At 31.1% G+C, this 17498-nt stretch overlaps 1 pseudogene; it reads right to left on the reverse strand.

Moving 5' to 3' along the window:
- Window positions 1–1987: 1987 nt before the first annotated feature.
- Window positions 1988–11576, reverse strand: LOC133691205 (15-cis-phytoene desaturase, chloroplastic/chromoplastic-like; annotated as a pseudogene).
- Window positions 11577–17498: the final 5922 nt, after the last annotated feature.

Below are 17498 nucleotides of genomic sequence, written 5' to 3' on the forward strand. Positions count from 1 at the left end.
TACTAACCAACCTAATATTGAATGTTTAATTAAAAAACAAATTGTAAAAAAATAACAACAAAAATCCAAGTCAACAAGGATTAAACTACCAAACACACGAACTAGATCATGATAAAGGAATAACCCCATAAAAAAGAAAAATAAAAAATAAAAATTGAAGTACAATTCTCAACTAACCCAATGCTGAAGAACAAAATTGAAAGAAAAAATCAATTTAAAAAAAGACAAAAAAAAAAACCCAACTTGAGTTAGTTTGCCAAACTTGCAAAGCAAATCGTGAGACTGAAATAACCCAATATAAATAAAATTTTAAAAAATCACGAAATTCAATTCTAAAACTAACCCAATGTCAAAGAGAGAAATTGAAAGAGAAAATTCAATTTAAAAAACAAGGAAAAAAAGATTTAATCTAACTAGAGCTAATCTGTCAAACTCGTCACTCAGTTCTTGGGATATGAATAACCCCATAGAAAAGAAATAAATAAAAGATTATGAAATTTAATCTCTAACCAACTCAATGTTAAATGATTCAATTGTAGAAATTTTTTTTTTTAATGAGACCAAAGAAAGAATTGAAGTCAACTTGGGCTAACCTTTCAAACCTGTGACTCAGGTCATAAGAATGAGATTATCTCATAAAAAGAAAACTGAAAAAATCATGAAGTTTAATTTTTAATCAATCTAATATCGGGAGATGAAATTAAAAAAAATTTAAAAAGGATCCAAAATAAAATCAATAGCAATAAAAAAAACTAATGACCAAATTTGACATATAAATAAAATGACATGGCACCTTGGGGAAATGAGAAAGAAAAGTAGAAGGAGAAGAAAAAAAAGAAAAAAGAACATCTATGCACCTCCAACCTCTACATTCATCGCATCACCTGCAAAGGCTTGCTAAGACGCTTCCAACACCATAAAGTAAGATGAAATTTCGACACTAAAGGAAGCCATGCATGTTACCCGAGAGTGGCAACCTCCTTCACATGTTGTCGTGTCCAATACATGCACCAATTTGTTTGCCATTGCTTGTTGACCTCAGTCCTTGTAATTTGTTTAAATCTCAAACTGATTCATCAAACATTAATTGTTTTAAACCAATAAAATTAAATTTTATTTTTCAAAGCTAAGTATAAAGTCTTTCCTTAATGACATATAATCCTCATAACTTGATAGCTGAAAAACACTATTGGGTTCAACGATTAAATTAAAAAATAAAAAAAATAAATAGCAAAAAAAAATAAAAATGATATGGTCTTTTCCTTGCTCGGACAATTTAGTCCCTAATATTTTCAAGAAAAAAGGGCTACATATTTTTCTATTCTTCAAATTTAGTTTCTATGACTTCAATTATTTTAAATCAATAAAATTTCTTTAAAATTTTTCAAACCGAATATCAACCAAGTTCAATCCTAAATAAACATAAATTTAGAGGAATACATTAAAAAATTGAGGGACAAAAATAACAAAACAATTAAAAAAAATTAAACAGTAAAAAACAAAACGATGTAATTAAATTCTATAAAACAATTTGTCAATTAATTTCAACCCTATCAATAATTACACATCCTTTTTTGCCTACAACTTTGGATATAAATTTAGCAATTAATTTGTTATTTATTTACCTTCGTCCTTTTTTCCTTTCCTTCTATTTATTCATTTATTATTTATTTTGTATAACAAAAAAATTAGAAAGGGAAAAATAAACTTTAAATAAGATTTGGAAGAAAAACAAATGCTCTACTATGATCTAATAAAATAAATTAATTTTACATGTCATTAATAATTTTCTTTTCATGAAATGCAGTTTAAATTTACTTTTTATCTTTTATTATATTCAATGTATTAATATTCGCTTCATTTAAGAGCTTTACAAGATGTAACATATATGAACAACTTCAAGTATAAAATTTTCAAGCCACCTGCCCTGATTCTTTAGAAGATCCTCAAGGAATGCCAAAACAATGCCCCTCCAATTCCAGTGTTGTTAACTCATGGTTGCCTCAGTCAACTCTCTTTGCCCCCGAGCAACAAGCAACTCATAATCCTGCGCAAGCCAGTGCATTTTATAAAACATTAGGCTTAATGCTTCCCTAGCTACTCGTTTTTCATCATCCTTTCCATTCCTTGTTGATGCATGAATTCTTTCTTTTATGGGCACAGTAACTATCTGGACAGCTTCAGCCATCCCCTAAATTGAAACAGACAGCTTAAAAGAATTGTTAGGCCAACGGTGGGTACCTGTAAAATTGCCTGCGCACAAAGCTTCCCTGATAGAACAGCACCTTCCATTGATGCCAAGTACTTTTGTTTCGTGTAGTCACCTGATAGATAGAAACCCTCTATAGGAGATCTTTGCATGGGACGGCAAGGTTCACAGTTTGGGACCGTCTTGTAAACAGACCTGAGACATTCATTAGAAAGGTCCTAAGTGGGGAAATGAAGACTGAGTACTGGTGTCGTTCACCAGTTAAAGCTTTCCATGTAAATTAAAAACTGGAAAACCAATCAATAGCAGTGATATAAAGTTCTAACATAGGGTGCGGTGCTGGATGACATAGTTAATGTTTTCGCAAGAAAATAAAAGGTAAAATTACATGCCACTAAGCCCGTTATTCAACTTAAATGCATTTTCAGTAACATGAGGGTAAAGAATCCGTTTTCCATCACCCACGGAGGACTTCAAACAGTGTTCATGATTTGCTTAATTGTGTTTAATGAAGTATTTCCAAATGCAAGGCTTTGTAGTCTAACCTTGGAGTTTTAACAACATGATACTTTACTATTTTTGCTTTGCTCTGATCTGTGGATATTTCATCAGGAAAAAGTTTTGCAAGTTCCCCCATTGTAGCATCAATGATCTCCCAGTCACTCCGTGAAATCCATTCTTCAGCAGGCGCAAAAACTAACTCCAGCATTGACTGCTTGGGGTCATAATATTCCTGCAACAACAGTATATAATGAGTTAACGGTTACATTCAGTATAAGCTTTTTATGGGTAGGGGAGGGGGGACAGAGTTGGTGTCTGAAGATTTGATGATGAATAGGCATGCCAGTCCATCATAAATAAACAACTCCATCTCTGAATATCATCAATTGATGTAATAAAACAAACTCGTATACTTTCTCTGAATTGTGACATAACACTAGCAATAGTTAAAACTTTTAGCTAACAGCTTCCCAAAGCTTCATTAAACCCCAAATTGTATGCTGTTTTCCATTCATAATGGACCAAAGCGAGAGGATTCAACATTTTGTAGGTACATAACAAAAAATTTGCAACCCAAAAATTGATTAACCTGTTAACTAAAATTCTATGAAGACTAGATACTGCTACCGTGAATTATGTCAATCTACATGAGAATATTACAAAACTCAGAATGTGTTTTTGTGTGTTTTATAACACATGTATATGCATGTGTCAGGTGTGAGTGAGTGTAAAAAAATACATTTAAATACAACTTTTACCTTGCATGTCACAGACATGTCAGCATACACACTGAGAAGGGGACTTCTGCACAACATAAATGAGAGATGGAATGCGTCAGGCAATAGAGGATCTCTATTTTTGAAAAGATAGAAAAGAAATATAATTACCAAAAAGAAGACAAACAGATAGTTGGATTGTAAAGGAAAGAAAAACTCTACTTGAGTCTAGGGCAGAGAATGCATCAGAAGAGTTTGAACACTAAACTCCAAAAATCCAGTTGAAAAAGTGATTGAAGCTATCAGGAAAATTCTTCTGATGCCAATCATTAGAAAGTTCTACAATGGACTCTTAAAGAGCTATTCTATGAACCCTAACATCATTCTATTGAAATAAAGAACAGAAGAAAAGACACATTTGCTAGCACCGATATATATCAATATCATTGTTGGTACTGTTAAATTCCCGTCATTGTTACATGCAGAATGCAAATCAACAAATCAGTAAGTTATCACAAAATCAGTAGCTTTGAAGTCACTCAATCAATAAGAGATGCATTAAGCATAATGCTTTTGTGTGTGTGTGTGTGTGTGTGTGTGTGTGTGTGTGTGTGTGTGGGGGGGGGGGGGGGGCCTATATATGCAATAGAAAAAAATGTAAGGTAAAACATAAACCTTAACAAAGAGTTTAAGTTGTCAGGTTGAGTGGTTCCAATTAGAGCGTGGGGTCTACTCAAGTTTCAAGCCTAAAGGACTTACTAGAGGAGGTGTATAAGAGAATACAATATAAATTATTCTTGAAATCTCACTTAATAGCTTAAGCTTTTGATTTAACTGGTTTCTAACAATAAATATATGTTCTAAACAAATAAATTAATACAGAATGAAGATGCAAAACCTGCTGAAAAGAAGGTGATCATATGTATTCTTCAGTTTTCTGTCAAACCTGCAATAAAGATAATTGTTAGAGGAAAATCAAGCTTAGGTTTGAACTATTTAACAATTATTCTTGAAATCTCACTTAATAGCTTAAGCTTTTGATTTAACTGGTTTCTAACAATAAATATATGTTCTAAACAAATAAATTAATACAGAATGAAGATGCAAAACCTGCTGAAAAGAAGGTGATCATATGTATTCTTCAGTTTTCTGTCAAACCTGCAATAAAGATAATTGTTAGAGGAAAATCAAGCTTAGGTTTGAACTATTTAACAACGAGATGCGTCAACATATAAAGAGAGATATTGACTCCAACTTAAAAATTAAAGAGCATCATAATAAAAAAAAAAGTTAAGAAATGTAGTGATACTTTTGTTGCAGAAGAAAGTGTTGTGAAATTGAGAAAAAATGATTGATGACACAGTTATATAGTTGATAAGAATGTTCCCATTGAGCTAGCGTATAAGTAACACATAACATGATATTAGTTGTTTGTTGTTGCTAGTTAGTGGGGAAGGGAAGCTAAATTGACTATTAATGTTAGTTGTGGGGCTAATTGCCACCTTCTTGCATAATGCAAAAGGATGTTACCACTTACAGTAAACCGCAGGTAGTCAAAGCTAGAAACTTAACAAAGAAAGCTACTAATATAACACGGTGTTCTGTAAGAACACAAGAGCATTCTCATTATTTTACTTATTTATGGTAATGGAATCCATCACTAACCATATGTGAACGTTGATAACGGGAACTCCAACTAATTTCTCCAATTTCTTGAAGTAAGGAATCTCCTTCCAGTTATCAGGCAAAAGAAGCTTTAAAATATCAACTGGATGGAGCAACATAAATTAACAATATCAGAAAATAGAGATTACAAAGTATACGAGGTATGTATTGCAACAGGAAAGATTTGAGTATACCTGGAGTCGCAAACACATAAACATCCCCTTCAATCACGTCCCCAGAATTTAGTAAAAATCTCTTCACGGTTCCATCATCATTTAGCTCAATTTTCTTTATCCGTGAATTGAGTTTGACTTCACCACCAAGCGACTGAATATGATTGGCATGCAAAGTCTCTCCTGGGGATTACCATCCAAGAAAGCCATCTTTGAACCATGTTTCTCCTGTTGGGAATTAACATAATTTTGTCTATTCAGGAAAATGTATTTCATGTAGCTTATATAATATACAACAGCTGTATGTTCAATCATGATTAGAAATATTAATACATCCAAACAAATTATTTGTAGGTTGCCGAAAAAAATTAATAGAAATCAATTTTTTTGTCCAAAAAGACCTGAGAAAAATTAGAAATGAGCAATGATGAGCTCATGTGCTTAGTTGTAGGATATCGGTGAGTTCATTTAGCATCATCATATCCCAGAGTTTATGCTTTATATGATAACCCTTGTACATGAATAATTGAAAATCAAAATGAAAGGATAGAAGTGATTTCTATTCATTCAGATACAAATAATAACCTGGAAAACAATCATAAATATATGCATACACCCCATAAAAATATAGAAGCATATATTCATAAGCATGAATAAAGAGATTACTTAATCTGGAAAATGAGCAAAAATGTTCTTTCTGAGCACCTGCTCATCTATTGTATTGTTGCCAGACAGATAGAAAAGTGTTAGAAATGACAAACAATAAAGAAGTAGATATAGGGTGATCAGCAGCTTGTTGCTTACAAACAGCTTATGACATGACTGAAACTAAATTTAATCAGGGAACCGAAAAGGGGGAAATGAACTTTAATATCCCTTTATAAATATTTTCCATTGTCAGGAATCATTGCAGTTATAACTCGAGGTTTCTAGATGCAAATATGTGGATTTCCTTATGTGCTGTCATGTGCACACATAAAATAAGTAAAAACTAACTTTAAATTCCAATCATACTGTACTTGAAATAAAAAATCTCACAAAGATCAAAGCTCTGTTCCATATTCTATCCAATATATGAATTACATAAAGTTCTCATACAACATCTAGGGGAAATGGTAGGAAGGAGTAGCTAGCATACTTGAAGAAATCGGTTTAAAGCTATCAAAATGCATTGCATTGAAAGTTCATCTGGGTTAATAAAGTTAAGAGCCTTCAACATGGCAATAAACACCTCAATAGTCACTCTATCAGGCACACCCTAGCAAAGAAAAAGATAAAACAGATGGCTATTTGTATGTTTCAAGTTATATTCCAACTTCAAATATATTAGATAAGATTTAACAAGAACTCTATACAATAAACCAAAGCTTGATTCAAAAACTAAAATCATCAAATCCTCTGTTGATTGATCAAGATAATTATAAAATCACTATCCTGAGAATGAATTGAAAAGCAAAACATGATGTCTCTATTTCCTGTTTATGCAGTTCTCTATGCTGAATTGTCATGTGAAATTTATTTAGGAGCTATAAGATTATATCCTTTGTACTTTAAAGAATGAAATCTTCATTTAAATTTGTTTTCTTAGAAAGAGGGTGAAGAGGACGGAAGTTGTTCTCTGATCTCAAGCCTTCACCTAAGGATATAGAAAACATAACAATCATATCACATAAACCTCGTCTTCCAGCACTGATATTTTCCTTTGCAAGATTTAATTGAGCAAGTTAAGCGTCAATGGTAAGGTTCGCTCACATATTGTACCTCTAAACACAAATCTGTATATCCGACAACCCTAGAAGATCCTACATAATGATTTCATAATACATTCAGCATTTACATGCATAATCTAATAGTAAAACACGTGATTTAAAGAACATAAATGTTAGCATAGATTTTTATCAGTGCATCTTTTAGGCACAAAAGCTGATAAATAATAAACATATATTAAATATATTCAACATAAATATTTAACAAAAATAAAAAAAAAAGAAAAACTTTGTTTGAAATTCTAGTATTAAATTATATGTGCACGTCTGCTTCTGCTCTATCTAAAAAAGCTACATCTCCCAGTATAGTTCCAACTGATAAAGAGATTAAGTTCATAAGTGATAAGCTAGGGACTTCCTGTGTACATGAGCTGCTTACGCATCTACATAGTTGATATTGGCAAGCTAAAGTATACTTGTTTTCTCATCCACTCTTGAACATTCAAACCATTTTGAGTCTTAACATATGCCTGTCCACCAACCATTGCAGGCAGGAGCCCAGTTGCAAACTTCACTTTCTCTGGCCAAGTCAGCATTTTATTGTTATTCAAAATGGCCAATATCCCTGCCAATACATTTACAGCAATTATTAGGTAAATCTGGAGGGGAAAAAAAGATGTGGAGCACTGTTGAAGAAATTCAACATGAATATTATGATGCGATAAGAATAAATATCTTTTTGATGTGAAGTACAGTCACTCAATATAAGGATTATGATTCACCTACCCATACCATGTAAAAAGTGGAATGGTTTAACAGCACAGAAAATAAGCATAAAATGCATTGATTGTAATACTTCTAGCAGGTTATGCAATCACTATTGGATTATAAGGCACATTCCCCAGAACATGTGTTTTATTTTTAAAATTAGTAATGAAGCATCCACATGGAATCTACTTGGAATGAATACTTAGCAAGGACAATTAGGAAAATTGATTTTGAACACTATTTTGAAAGTCTGAAGGGTGTATGGAGATTTCTAAGTAAAAGGAGGAAGGATTGTGCATAAATGCCTATTCTTAAACAAAAGGAGGAAGGATTGTGCATATGAATTCCTAAAAAACAAAAATTGGAAAGAAGAATGAGAAAAAATGAAACCAAAGGGTATCAAGCTAGGGTTGGACAAGAATCTAACCTCACTAAAAAGGGAATTATTTTATGTTATGTTTGGTTACACTGCTCTAGGAAGGAAGCTTGAGCTACTAGTCAAACTTGAGCTCTTTTCAGTCTTTTGATAATCTTTAGGAATTAGACATCTATAGCTTTCCAATGATTTATTACAATTCAAAAATTTCATCCTTGTGAGAGATTTATAGCCGTTTGAAGACCCTTGCATGCAGAAGTTGAAGTAAGGAACATGCCCAAAACATATCCCATTTGGCTGGCCATCACACTAGTAAGCCCTCAATTAGTTGGCCGACTACTTTGGTAGGCAAACAATAGTTTCTTCTATTCCCTTTCTGACAAGTTTTCCTATTACTATGTGATTTGGATTTCATTTTATTGACTTTTTTCTTATTTCTAATCAACTTTTATTTTGAGGGATTTTTTAACTCTTGGACCATTAATGTACCTTTAAACCTCCTATTGACTCTCAAACGTCTATAAATAGGTCCTCTAGGGGTTTAAATTGGGATCTATCCAAACACACAACTTTGCACAGAAATTTGGGTTGGAAAACCTTGTTTTTTTGTATATTTTAAGACAAGTCTTTCTTGTTTCAACTCCTTCAAAACCCTAAAGCTTGGAAAACCAGACCTCTCATCTTTCTACCAATTCATCTTGTTTCAAAAGTGCTGATTATGAGAACATGATGATTTTATTGAGGTTGGCTAGCACCAACCATCTGCTAAGAAGTCCTTTTCATCATAAAGGCTTCACTGATTCAAGAAATTCACAATGCATTCTTTGTTCGTCTTACCTTTTGCTACTAAACAAGTAGCCCCAATATTTGAAGAAACAATATCAAACATAATAGGTTTACAAAAGATGTTTTAATTCTTTATTTTCACAGACAAGTTGTTTATCATTTAATGGTGCAAGGAGAACTTCAGGAAAATCAAATTGACTGAATTCTCCTGGCTTATTTGGCATTGCAAATATCATAGAATGCTCCTTCCACTGCAACCTATCATTGATACCAAGTTCACCGAAAAGGTTCTGCACATTTGGATACGCCCTACTTACAAGCAATAAAATAAAGAATCAGTAAGAGCAGCAATAAAATTACCAAAGGTTATGATTCACCTATAACAAAAAAGAAAGAAACAGCTTCATGAAGCATCAAAATCAACAACTAGATTACAATAGCCAGATTAGATGCAGAAAAACCATAAAGAAGGGAGATGTTTAAAACTTTCCATGAAGACACGTTACAAAGTAAATAAGATAATGATGAATGGAAACAACATTATAAAATTAACATTAAGCATAACTCATGAAGGAATTCGAACCTATCTTACCTAATGAACAGGCATATGAAGTAATAGAAAAAAAGTGAGCTTAAAATTCTGTCCCCTGTTTCTTTTTACTAGTAATGAGAACTTACAGAATATATGCAAGCCTGTCTCATGCCAATCTCCATCGTCATCTTTCCATGCAGCCACTTTCTAGAAAACAGGCTAAACATTAGTGGATAAAAATAACAAAGAGATAGATCTAATGAACAAAGTAACCTACTTCGTTACTAAAACCTACTGTACATCATTTAAATGTGCATGAGCATCCATCTTAAAATCCTAAGCAATTATACAAAGAGACTCATAATTGTAACAAGACCATATCAGACATTAGACAAAACCAATATGAGATTATTCAGCACTGCCCTCATATTGATTGTACACAAAACCACTTAGCACACGATCCTAGACCCAATAAAAAAAATAAATGATATTAACACGTTTATACACAATTACAACAAGAGCACAAGAAACCAATAGCTTTTGGATAATGTGTTACAACATCTTGCCAAAGGTTTAAGATACTAATGTGAAACAACAGAATGGAAATGCAAACAAGAAGATTTCTCATTCCATGGCATAGCTGCTTGTTCTTTTTATGATGGTAGCTCTAGGTTGCCATTTATTATTGGCATGGTCAGATCCATCTACTGGAATATAATTCTCTCTGCACCGGAGACAAAATGATTAAGAGTTTCTCTGGTCCAAAAAGTTATTCCTCTGACTCAGAAAGACAAATTTACTAAGATCATATATTTCACTAAAAAATCTACTTGGAGTATATTACAAAAGCCATTCCCCTCCAACCAACATGACAATTCTGCTATTCACTGTACTTGCATCTTACAATAATGATCCCTCCAACAAAAATTTATTTTGATCAAAGAAACAAAACAAATAGCCCTAACATAAAAGGCCAAAGGACATCGTGTGCTCTTGGCTTTAAGAAGCATCAGCCTGAGTTGAAACTTCTGGATAAACCGTTTGGTGTTCACAAGAGATATCTACACAATTATCTTATGTGGAGTGGACAGAGGGACAATAAATCTCAGAGTTTTGCCAGGTACTTTAAAAGCACTTTACAAGCCACAAGTCAAATCTAAAAGTTAATCTAATTAGCATAAAAAGTTGGCAACCACATATTGAGTACAAGAACACAGCATGTTTCTTCAGATTATTAACATTTGCATCATCAAGCTCAACAAGAAACCATGAATTATATGATGATGACAATGATGACAGGACAAGAAAAAATAAAAAAAAATAACAAATGAATAGAAAAATCAGCAAGCACAAGTATATTGCCAACTTGAGAGCATACTAAAAATAGAGCAGAATAGAAACCTTTCCACCTAGAACATCTCTTACTTTAAGCAATACAGGCTTATGGCCTATATCTGCCAAATATTTTGTTGTAGATAAACCAGCCAAACCTGAATCAATAAGGAAATTTCTTAATCACACATTAACGATAAACATTTTCTTTATTCTAAAACGGCATAATCTCTTAAGAGTATATATACAAAATTTATGAAATTATGAGCTTCAATATTATTAAATACGAGGAGAATATGTCAATGAAATTTTTTTATATAAATCTAAGTCTAAATTGTTAACCCACAAAGTTTTCTCATCCAAAGAGAAGGATAGAGTTTCATCACATGCACCAGCAATGACAACCTTCAATGGTTTAGATGGACGCAGAGAAAAGCGAAAGGATGAAGATAACAAGGCAGCTTCTAAGAAATTCACCGAGTTATCAAGGTCCAGTCTTTGGTAGTCCACACAGATAACCTGCAACATAGGCAATACATCACATCACCCTAAATTTATATAAACAATAGAAAATTACATAATACCCTGTAGTGTAGAAAACTACGCACCCGCAAAGGAGAGTGGATATGATTCATCAGTCTTCTTCTAGCAGAAGTATTTCCAAAAGGAATTTTCAAAGCATGGCCCATTGACTCACTACCTCTAAAAGCTAGTGCATTAGCTTGGTGAGAAAAGGTAGGATAAGCGCCACATCTCAAGGCAGTTTGAGAATCAAATGATTTACAGTGCCAGCCCAAGTTCAATGCACTCATTTCTCCAAAACCAAATTTAACAGTAACAACAGCCCTGCAAACAAACAAACAGAAAAAAAGATGAAAAAAGATGGTGGGACAACAAAAGAAATAAATCCAAGAAAGTCAAGAAATGAAACCCATAATCCATGTTCTTTCCTTTTCTTTTATTTCTTGATGGAAGAAGCTCAAAATTCAATTTTTCATGCAATTTGAAACTAACTATGAAGAAAATGATTCTTTGTATAGCTAGTTTTGTTATAGCAAATTAATAAGGCAGAGAGATGGGACAAGAGAGAAGAGGCAATTCCACTTACACTTTTAAATGGAAAGAAATTGGTCCAAACAAGAGTAAGAGGGAGAGTGGGGGAAGCAACTAGATAGAAAGTACCTGGTGGAGCTAAAAAACAGTTGATGTACTTTTTATCTGTAAAGTATTTAAGGTTTTGTTTGGTATGGTAGTGAGTTTTGGAATCACTTGTGATGGAAGGGGAGGGGAGAATTTCTTTCTTCTTTATATTTGGATAAATCAGAAGGAAAATGGATGGAAAATAAAGGTACTTTTCAAATGTAGAAAATCATATTTTCTAGAAAAATATCTTAAAAAAAATGAAATGACTTAATTTTGTATATCTTTATGAATAAAGAAAGGGAAAATCATTATGGAAACTTGAAGCATTTTAAAAGAAATTCCAAAAACATATTTGAATTTTTTACTATTGTTTTTAATTTTCAAAAATACCAATTTAGAATAAGATTGTAGATTACAAAAAATCTCAACTTATAGCATGATTTTTTATTGCTAAATGTTTTCAAAATAACTCTAATATTAACATCAATAGTTAATAGCAAAAAAAAAAAAATCCTACTAGAGTACCGGTTGGGAAAGCGATCCAACCTATGTTTCAAAAATTTTTGAATTTTTTTGTTTAAAATTAATATTTTTAGTGTTTTTGAATCGTTTTGATGCGCTGATATCAAAAATAATTTTTTAAAAATAAAAAAATATATTATTTTGATGCATTTCTGAGTATAAAACACTTTAAAAATAACCACAACCACACTCCCAAACACATCAACAACCACTAGCGGTTTTTTGTTCCTCACTTGATTTGATTTGGTGGATATACCAAAAAATTTAAAACTTGAAAACCAATTTAGGTCATGTTTTTATTTTAACTAAGAATATATTAACTTGGTTAAAATTGGTTGTTTTAGCGTGTATTTGGTATTATGGTATAGAGTGCTTCTCGCTTGAAAATATATCAAAATAATTTATTTTATTTTTTTATTTCAGTATATGAAAATCATAAACAAAAACACTAAAAAAACATTAATTTAATATTTTTTTTCAAGATCAAGTGCACTTCTAAAAAGCACCTAAAAGTGAAAGCCACCACAATATAGATTAATTTGAAATTTTAAGTTTTTTTTAAGAAAATAAATTAACTATTGATTTAAAAAGTATTTGAAAGTATGATGGCGATTATTTTTTAAAGTGTTTTTTGCTCGGAAATACATCAAAATAATATTTTTTATTTTTAAAAAATTATTTTTGACATACATATCAAAAAATAATTTGAAATAAAAAAATTAATTTTTTTAAAATATTTTTAAAACATAAAAATAAACATGATAATTAACAGATTAAATCAATCTAGGAAAAAATCAGTCCCGCTGTAAAATAAATTGTCAGGTAGCAAAATTAGAGAGACTTCTGTTAGGTTTCAGAATTGAGGATTTGTTTGGTTACCGTTAGGAATATTCTGTTACAGGTAGCTGGAAATGTTAGGACACAACAGTCCATCTCTACTACCGTTTCTTACAAACTCTCTTTAAGGACGCATTTGGATATCGGGGCTGGATTTTTTTTTTTAGTTCTTACTTGCATATCCTCATATTTTTTTAAAGGTGAGACTAGTTCCGTTCAGGATTCGTGGCTGCCCCTCCTAATAAGTATATTTTATGGGAATCAAACTTGTATTCTCATGTTTACAGGAATATAGCAGTGCCTTAACCATTAGACTAATATTTCATTGGTATTTTTTTACGGCATTTTGCATTCATTTTTTGGGTTGTTGAGATTAGTTTAGAAAATTAAAATATAAAATCATTTCCAAATAAGATTTGGTTAAAATTAATTTTAATTCTCTGAATTTGGCCAAATATTATACTTGGAAAGAAAATCTTGCTTGAGTATTTGGACTAATCAAATTAAAAAAAATTATAAGAAAATCCTCCATCAAATTGCACTCATAAGGTTGCCATAAAATACCTCATACTATAATTGTTTAAAAAATAGTATTTAAATGAAAAGTTTCAAGAGTGCTTGTAAGTAATTTTTACTAGCATTATTCTATAAATTTACTTTGAAAAGCGAAATGGATAAATGATGAACAGAGAAGATTGTATATATACCCATTAAAAATGATTAAAAAAAATTTACCTCGCTTAAAAATATATATTTTTTATTTTCTTTGTTTCTCTTGCTCAAAAATATTTACCAAGCTAAAAAATGATAACAAAACCATGCATCTTCTACAATCACTTACTTTGATCCTCACACAATCTTATCCTCTTCTTTTAACTTATGTGTCCTCAATTATTCTATATCTATTTAGGAATGTAGTTATGGTTATTTTTTAAAATATTTTTTATGTTAAAATACATCAAAATGATATTTTTTTATTTTTAAAAAATTATTTTTAAAATCAACGCATTAAAATGATCCAAAACATATAAAAATAAATTAATTTTTAACAAAAAAAATTTAATTTTTTATGAAACGGTTTGCACTGTATTTCTAAATGATTACATCTTTAAAAAAAATTATTAGATGCTTCATGATTGTTACTTTTCCACTCATATAAAGATGAGATTCACCATGATAATTATTTTTATCTTATTTTTATGTGAATTTGAAGAATCTTATTCAGAAGAACTAGTTATTATTCTATAAAAATATAAGATATTATAATATCAACTGTCCATAAACTGGGAAGCCATATTTATAAGAAGCCCATACAAAATACAGTTGATGTAATTACAAATAACTAAGAGTGCTTGTTTTTTATATTTTAAAAGTATTTTAAAAAAATATTAATTTTTTTATTTTTTCTTTATTTTAAATTAATTTTTTTGTATTTTTAGATTTTTTTAATGTGTTAATATAAAAAATAAATAAAAATATATATATTATTTCAATATATTTTTAAATAAAAAAACATTTTAAAAAACAACATTTAGTCTATAGTTTGTTTGGTATTATAATGTAAAATGTTTTTTACTTAAAAATATATTAACATGAATACTTTTCAGATTAATTTTTTTTTATTTTAACAATAATATATCAAAATAATAAAAATAACTAAAAATATTTTAATTTAATATTTTTTTCTTGCCCAATACATTTTTGAAATTCACCTTGATGCAATTTTGACAGTGAAAAGTGAAAAACAAACGGCCTTCCTTTATGAACTTGCGGATTCAGATACCAACTAATAATATCTTACCATGTATTAACAAAAACTAAAACACAAATGTGTCTCATTAAAAAAAAACTGTGAAAAAAACTGTAAACGAAAAAATTTGAATCATAATTTCTTATAATATAGTTATTTTTATTTTTTTACAATGATTAAAAACTCATGTCATAAACTTTAGTTTTAGATATATATTAAATATTTTTTTGTTAATACGTCAAAATAAAAATATTACCATACACAAAATTCGAAATCAAAATCTTATTTTAAAAAAATAAATACCCAACCACTTGAATCAACCATCTAATCATGATTAGGTATTCTTTGTTTTGTCCATTCCTCCTGTTAAGTGTTTATGGCTTGTTAAAAATGTTCATGGACTTCAAACACTGAACGCCATAATTAAATTACATTCAAGCTGCACTTGCAAGTTCATGAACAGATCCTAGCAGAGTTTTAGCTCATGCTTGGGAAGTGAAGATGCCAGAAAAATAAGCCAGACCAAGCTACTACAGCTTGTTTGGTGACTTTCTTCAGCTTATTCATTTGCAACTTGGGCATCTTTGCTCCCTTGTAAGCTGGACTGCTGGTCTTAACACAATGAGCCTTTTGGAGGTTAAGAAATTTGGTGATTGGGAAAACAAAGCTGCTGCTAATTGCAACCACTAATTTGAGCAGGACTCTTTTCTCAATTCCAAAGTTTCTCTAACCTGTAGAAGTTCAGTGCGTTTAGACCAGGAGGACGGCCTTCGCTTTCCTGTTTCTCCAACATATGAGCAGTAATTACTCCCAATATTCTATCCTCTGACACCAGCTCTTGGAACATCAAAGCAACCTAGAAATATGAAAAAGGCTTTTCTTTCTGGATAAAAGCTGAGACTGAGAAAATCTAGGTGAAGCCCACTTCTAAGTCTAATAATCTGTGACGTTCCCATTCTAGTTGAAGTTCGTAGTCATCTACCATTGTGTGAGGGCTGGCGCAAAGGCCAAAACTTTTCTGGCTCAAAAGTAGTAATCTGCAAATATCACTGTACACGTAACCCAAGGATAGGAATTTGACACGGCCCATATTGAAAGAAGATCACTACTTGTTCGTCTACGCGGCGAAAACTGCAGTTGAAGCGCTTGAAACTATGCAGCAAACGGTGTCAATAAACAGCACTAACTGATTGCTTGCATCTGCAATAAAAAAAGACTGCAGTCAGATGCATGCAGACACTTTGCCGCCTCAAACAGGCAAGCGAAGAGAACAGAACTTTTAAGAAAACGAGGAATGCAGTCAATAAATGAAAGAGAACAGTCAAGAGTTACTAAAGAGTATCGTTTCCTATGAAATCAGTATAGTAAATTGATATTGAACAAAATAGAGTGATTAAAGGGAAGTATTGTAAATTAAAAACCTAGAAATCCACTAGACTACCCTTGAAATCCATAAGAAATTAAGGCTCTGGAAATCCCCAAACAATGGCAAGGAAGAGACAACAGCAGTCCCTTTTGCAGGGCTCTTGTAATTCTCCAGAAGACTGCTTCTATATTCTTATTCTTCCTCATTTTAACAGTGGTTTCAATTGAAAAATCAGGCTAATTGTAGTATAATAAAAATGGAGGGAATTAAGGGAAAGGAGATTCTTGAAATTTAAAACAAATAAGCAAAGATTCCACGCCTTAATTGGGCCTCCTCCGATTTCCTGGACTTCATCCTCTACGCTTTCAAGACTTGTAATCAAGACCTTGAACTCTGTAATAACATACATTTTGTTTTTATCCCAAGACATTTACCAATTACAATTTCACAAAAACCAAAGTAATTCCATTCATTTAAGAATTTTAAAAAATATCGAGCCAACTGGTGGCAACTTTGCGAACATGCTATTTTCATTGTATTAATTAGCCATATGATGGAAAAGAAGAACCCACTCTAAAATGGAAGTCTTTAGACTCTTTACTGCGTCGACTTCCATTTCTGAAAACAGAAAGAAGAAAAAAAGGAAAAAGTCTATCGATCAGAGGCCACTTTCTCTCTGAAATGCTGCTAAGCTCGAAGGAAAACATGCATGCCTGTATATGTGTGCGCGCCTTCGCAATACATCAATGGCTTGGAATGGATTGGACTGGACTTCAGTAGGTTGAAGAATGACTGAGCCCTTTTCTTTTCGACCTAGATGGATGCCTGCACTGTTAGTGGGTTTACTTTTTATATTCATAAATTTTTTTTATAAAAATTTATAATATAAAAAGTAATTTTTTATATTAATAATAAATTTTTTCAGATTTATTAATTTTTTTATTAATAATATTAAAAATAATAATATTTATAACACAAATGATACTATTTTTAATATTCATACTATTAATTATAATAAAAATAATAATATTTATAACACAAATAATACTATTTTTAATATTCATATTTAGAATTATAATAAAAATGAAAATATTTATCACATAAATAATTATATTA

The sequence above is a fragment of the Populus nigra genome, chromosome 4, assembly GCF_951802175.1.
Source record: "Populus nigra chromosome 4, ddPopNigr1.1, whole genome shotgun sequence".
Lineage (NCBI taxonomy): Eukaryota > Viridiplantae > Streptophyta > Magnoliopsida > Malpighiales > Salicaceae > Populus > Populus nigra.